Raw genomic sequence first — 7,500 nt, forward strand, 5'->3', positions numbered from 1 at the left:
ACTAACGATGATAATAATGACAATAGCAATATTGAAATGGAAATAATGATGATAGTAAAGATAAAAGTGATGACAGTGATGAGAATGATAATACTTTTGACAATAATTATAGAGATAATAATGAAAATGTGATAGCAAAAATAAAAATGATCACAATAATCATAGATATAATAACCATACTGGTAATAATGATGATGATGATGATGATGATGATGATGATAATGATAATGATAATGATAATGATAATGATAATGATAGTGATGATGATAATGAGGATAATTATGATTTTCATGATAATAATGACAATAACAATAATTATAATAATAATAATAATAATAATAATAGTAAGAACAATAATAATAATGATGATAATGGTAATAATATTGATAATAATAATAAAATAATAACGATAATAATGTTGATGATAGAATAATAATGATTATAATAATAATGATAAAAACAACAATTATGATCATAGGAAAAAATATATTAATAATGGTAATGATTAATATTAAGAACAATAGAATACTAATATCATTAATGATCATGTTACCTATAAGGAAAATGTAGATAATGATAATATTGATAATAAAAGTAATGGTTATAATAGCTACACTGGTAATAATAATAATAATAAGAATAATAACAAGAATAACGAAACGTATAATAACAACAACAGTAATAATGACAATAATGATAATAATGATAATGATGAAAACAACAACAACAACAACAACAACAACAACAATGCTAATAATAATAATAATAATAATAATAATAATAATAATAATAATAATAATAATAATAATAATAATAATAATAATAATAATAATAATAATAATAATGATAATACTAATAATAATACTAATAGTACTACTACTAATAACAATGATAATAATAATAAGAACAACAACAACAACAATAATAACGATTAAAGTAACAACAGTAATAATAATAATGAATGAATTATGTTAGTAAAAAGTAATAGTAATAATAAAAATAATAATGGTAATGATAGTAATAATTACAATGATACTAATAATTATAATGATAATGATAATAACAATAAAAATAAAAATAATAAAAATAATGATGATAATGATAATTATAATTGTAATGAAAATTATTTTTATAGCTATAATGATGATAATAGTAACAATTATGATAATAATGATAATAATAATGTTAGTAACAACAACTGTAATAATATCAATAATAACAATAGCAACCATAGTGATAATAAAAATAATAATAATAATAATAATAATAATAATAATAATAATAATAATAATAATAATAATAATGATAATAATAATAATAATAATAATAAAATAATAATAAAAAATAATAATAAAATGATAATAATAAAAATATAAAAATATAATAATATAAAAAAAAAATATTAAAATTTTTTTTCTTATAATTTTAAAAAAGGTTATAAAATAATAAAATGTAATCAAGATATAATAAAATAAAGAATAAATAATATAAAAAAATAATAATAAAAAAAATTTTAAAAATAATAATAATAATAAAATTAATAATAAATGATAATCTAACAAAAATTAAGTAAAAATATTAAGTGAAAAATAACGAAAAAAGATAAAAATGATTAAATCTAAAATAATAATAATAATCATTATTACAATAACAATAATGGCAATAATATTAATGATAATGATAGAAAGATAAGGATAAGGATAATAGTGATAACAATGATACTACTACTAATAATAACACTAATGATAGTAATAATTGAAAAAGAAAAATAAAAAAATAAATAAAAAAATAAAAAAAATTAAGGGAGATCAAAGTTTCAATCAGCTATAAGATTGCAAAACCATTTTTTGAAAACAAATTCAATATCCTACGCTTGTTGAACTTGAAAAAACGAAACGACTACTTATCCTTTTCTCTTTTTAAAATTTTGGGATAATCGCAATCTCAGCCCAACAAATATCATTTTTTGAAAGCTTTTACACGCAATATTTCTTGATGAAAAAGAAGAATTAGAGGCGATTAATCTTGGTGAAGGTTGCTCTCAAGAAAGCTTTTAAACCCAAAAGGGAAAAAAAAAAGAAAAAACCTTTGCTCGCCAAAAACGCCCTTGAGAAAAATATTGACCTAAATACTTGGGCGTTTTTTGACCTTGCCCCCCGCAAACCATTCAGACGAAAGGAACAAATTTATAAAAGAGATCCCAAATTTTTATGCATTAGAAATTATGTATTTAAACATTTTTATATACACATTCATAAGAGACAAAGATAAGAGATGTTCCGAATAATTAATTTTTAGTTCAGTTCATTGTATGTATTTGTCACTAATTTTAAAAATTTTGCAAACCCCCGGCCCCCTCATAGCAAGGGGGCAAGCTAACTTCGGGATATCGGACTTATCCTATTTTTTTACCGGGGGGGGTTTCTTTTTAGAGGAGTTAGTCATCTTGTAAAATTTTTAGGTTTTTTGTGTTTTTTAAATTTTTGGGGAAAAATCATTATTTGATCTCTTCTTTTTCCCCCTGCCTCCCCTGGGCTTTTCTCTGCTCTTCTTATGTCCTTTCCTTTTTCCTCTCGTTTTTTCTCTCTCTCTTTTCTTTCTTTCTGTTTCCCCCTCTCTCTTTTCTCTTCTCGCTCTCTCTTTTTCCCCGTTTTCCTCTCTCTCTCTCATCCTCTCTCTCCTTCTTTCCCCCTCCTTCTCCTCCCCTCTCCTCTCCTCTCTCTACTCTCTCTCCGTTTGTCTCTCTTCTCGTTCTCCCCTCTCTCTCTTGTCACTTTCCTCCGTTCTCTTCTCTCTCGTTCTCTCTCTCTCCCCTTCTTCTCTCTCTCTCTCTTTTCTCTCTTCCTCTCTCTCTCTCTCTCTCTCTCTCTCTCCCCTCTTCTCTCTTTTAAATATATATTTAATAAAATATATATGTATATTATATATAATATATATATATATTAATATATAATAAAATTATAAAAATTATTATATAAAAAATATTTAAATAATATATATAATATAATATATATCAAATTATGTGGTACACACACCCACCACACCACACCACAAACAACCACAACCACACACACACAACACACACCCACATTTAATTACACACCACACACACACCATTATAATAAAATTTTAAAATATATATAATATATATATATTATATAAAAAATTTTAAATAATATAATAAAATTTATATAATATTAAAAATTTATAAATATAATATATAAAAAGTTTACAAACACACACACCCCAACATTTTGTATTCATACAACTTTAATACATATAAAATATATATCAATGAAAAAGGGCTTCACCCTTTAGTAAAATGGTGAACAGGGGGTAGTTATACTTGTTAACGGCTTGATCTTATTTTGAGAGTTAACCCGAAGTAACAAATCGGACTGTCAATCTGGTTTTAAACTGGGTCGCGGCAGGTCAGCTTGCCCGGGGGGAGGGGAGGGGTAACCTTTCCCCGCTGGCGCGGCACGGGCTCCCCCAGGCCCAGGCATTCTCGTATAAATATGACCGCCAGTGGAGGACGATAGCACATGCGAACATGGGGGGAGCGAGGTGAGGTCATGGCCCGTCTGCTACACTGACCTCCACTTACATTGCTCGGCCCCCTCTCCGCCCGCCCTCGAGGGGGTCAAAATTTGCCTCAAGTGACCAACCTGGGTGGGCATCCGTTTCGCGGCCTTGTCCTGTGCATCTTTGTGGGCTCGCCTTGCGTCCTCACCCCCCCTTTCCCTTTGGGAATCTGTCCGTTCCGTGTTCACAAAATCCTCGAAAGTCCGCCCCCGGCCCCCTTTACTTCAGATTCGTTTTACCCCCTCAGCCCGTCCAGGCTTACTCGGCGGCGTCCTCGCCCACTCCTCACAAATTTTCCAGGTCCTTCTGCTCCACACTCCTCGTAATCTTCATCCGGGTCTACGGGGTCGGGCAGGGCGGCTCTCGGGCTGCTGATACTGCGCTACGGCCCTGGAGTTGACCGGATCTGCGGGGGTCCGCCAGCACGATTTTGGGGGGACTGATACCTGCGGGAAAGGGGCTGGTTTGCTGGGTTACGGGGGGTTGGAGGGGAAAGCCCCTCCACTACACGGGACGGGTTAAACCCTCTGAAAAATCCGGCCGTGGGGCCCATGGGGATCTTCGGCGTCCTTTTCCAGCACTAAAGGGTTTCCTCCCCCGTGCCCTGTGGGCCGACTGCAATTAAAAATCGGGGACCAGATCAACACGTAAGGGGGCCGAGAAAGAAAAAGAAAGGGGAACAGAAAATGGGGGGGTAATTTCCCTACCGGGTTATTTATAAAAATTTTACGGTTTTTTAAAGTGGTTTTTTAAATATTTTTTTGTTTTTTTTTTTTTTTTTATTTTAAAGGTAAGAAAAAATAGAAGAGGAGATGTCGAGCGGTCCGCAAGCCCCTTTTAACTACCAACCACTCGATTTGAAAGGATGTAAGGGAAAGACACGGGGATCCCCCGGAAGATCATTTTAACCCCAGTCGTCACAAGATAAGAAAAATGAAATTGTACAAAAGACAGCGCAGACAAAATTTGGGGCTAAAGAGATAATCTTACGCCGGTACAAGACAAGAAAAGGGCAGGTCTTTTTTCCTGGTGGGTGATGAGCTGAAGTGTGTGTGTATGCGGGGGTGAGTGACAGCTATCGTTAATGAAGGGAACGGTGCCCCACAAGAAGAATACAAAAACAAATTAGCGTTCACATAACAAAAATGAAGAAATTACAATGTGTATTTAAAATTAAATTTTAACACCAATTGAAAATTTAAAATATGTGATATGACTGAATGGACCATGAAAGAATGGTGACTAAAAAAAATATCGCCAAAGTTTTATCAAGCAAATCTTCTCGGGGGCGAAATCTAAAGCCCCAGGACTGTCTAGCTTTGCACTCAGACTTTTAAAAAAAACTCAAAACGGGGGATCCTATACCCAAATGCCCTATATGAAATGAAGCACTCGGCCAGGAATTAAAAATCCTTCTCTCTTTGCGTACGTAATGGGCCCCCCGCAAAATTCCCGAAGGATATTAATTTTACGAATCACACAAACGCTTGGGGGGGTACCCAAAACATGCGCGACTTCAAAAAAGGTAAAAGGTGTGATTAATAAGCGATAATGATTCTAGCTTTAAACCCTATCCCCCCATTTAAATTTAAAGGGCGAAAACCGCGGGTCACACCGACTCAAAGGGAGCCGAACGAACGAATAACTTTACTCTCGAACGACGGAGCGCAGATCTATTAGGCGTTTACGCAACCCCGGGGCAATATCGGGCAATCCTGTGCACTATGATATGGGGGAAGATCCTACGCTATATCCAAATAATACAATTTTGTTACCTGCTTCGCTCTAGCGCCGATAGAACGTGTCACCAAAAAGCAATGTAACAATGATATGTTTGCTTCCAAATTAGAGGGAACCAAGTGGTCATCTGACCCTACCCACGCCGCCACCGACCGGGAAAAGAGAAAGTGAGGTCAGGTCAGGTCGGGGGCGAGGGTTAGGAACGAGATAAAATGAAATGGTATTCGTGATAAGATAAAATCACGAACGCGTTAAATTCGTTGCAGATGAAACAATATAAATCTCTAAAAACGAGCGAAAATAATTGATTACTTAACTAACGAACGATATTCATGTTTATTGATCACATACTCGATCGCACGGAAATGCGATCTGAGGTGGAAGAATAGTGGAGAACGTGCCATTTGCTGTCATTAGCACCTTTTAACCCAACAAAAAACAACGGCTTAACACATGTATGGGAGAAGAAGGGAAAAGAAATAAGAAAGGGGCCCAAACGTGTACTTACGTGTTTTTTTTCTTAGCCATGTCTTGAAGCGGTCGAGCGGATTTTCTTCGGGGGTGGTGTGTCCGTGTTGCATGCCAAAAGGATGCAACGGCCCTCGCTGCCACCACTTTGTAACGGGCTATGCGTACTCTAGTGGCTGACAGGGACGCAAAACACACGTAAAGGGGTGAACACACGCTACGACGACGCTACGACTGGTCTAAAGGGGTTAAGAGCGCCGAGCGGAGTCACGCGGTGTCGGGGCAGCCCGCCCGGAGGGAGGCAAGGGCGGAGCTGACCTTAGCGCGCTAGTAGCTGGCTACGTACTCCTCGAGGCCTAGGTCATTCTCGGTATAAGTAGTGACCGTTCCCGCTGGAGGAGCGATAGCAGCAGCTGCAGGAAGCATAGGGGGGAGCGAGGTGAGGTCACTGGCTCCGTCTGCTACACTGATCCTCCACTGTACACATATATATATATATATATATATATATATATATATATATATATATATATATATATATATATGTTTACACACACACACATACACACACACACACATATATATATACACACACACACACACACACACACACACACACACACACACACACACACACACACACACACACACACACACACACACACACACACACACACACACGCACACACATATGTCCATATTTATGCATCTATATTTATATAAACATATATCAAATGAACGAGTACGTGGTATCAAACGGCATAGTGAACATTAAATAGGCTATGTAAATAAATAGTTGTTAACACACAGGTTCCTTTGAAGTCGTGTATTCAGTTGCAATAATATGCGCTGTTGTCAGAACCAGTCTTACATTAGTTGGAACACTAAATATATTCGATCAGGTATATTACCATAATGTATTAATGCTTATACACTCATAAACACACACACACATACACACACACACACACACACACACACACACATATATATATATATATATATATATATATATATATATATATATATATATATATATATATGCGTGCGTGTGTGTGTGTGTGTATGTGTGTGTGTGTGTGTATACATACGTGTACATATATGTATAGCGCATATATACATATATATATGTGGAGGATAGAGAAGCAAGAGCAGCTACATCTGCCGCTTTCCGAATCGCAAGACTGATAGGTAGAGTGGCTTGTTTCCAGTTGCCATTATCAAAATTGACATTGCATAAATCCGGGAGTGCTCTCACTATATGAGTTGCAAGAGTTGGATATTTGCAATTCAGGGATGGCAAGTACTTTTGAGAAGACTCAGGGCTAGATGAGTATCATTTTTTTAAAGGCGCTCAATTATGTCCTGAACCTCTTCATGTTTCCTTTGTAGTACTGGATCCAAGCAACTGATATTCTTTCTCTTTTAAAAGATGTACATTTGGCAGCAGTTCACGGAACCCATTAAAGATCCGTTGTTCTTCCTCTAGTGTATGGTTGAGGAGAAGCAATTCGACACTGATGACTAATCCTGACTGGTGGAGCTCATATACATATGTATATGTATGTATGTGAGGATGGACAGATAAGTCAAAGCATTCTCTACAGTGGTATCCAGCGTTGCATCACTCAGGTGACATATATTAAATTCACTGCTTGGTAGCCTGGAATCCCGTCGACAGCAGTCGCAGATTGCAGCAAGGTCTCC

The sequence above is a fragment of the Penaeus monodon genome, chromosome 18, assembly GCF_015228065.2.
Source record: "Penaeus monodon isolate SGIC_2016 chromosome 18, NSTDA_Pmon_1, whole genome shotgun sequence".
NCBI classification, from domain to species: domain Eukaryota; kingdom Metazoa; phylum Arthropoda; class Malacostraca; order Decapoda; family Penaeidae; genus Penaeus; species Penaeus monodon.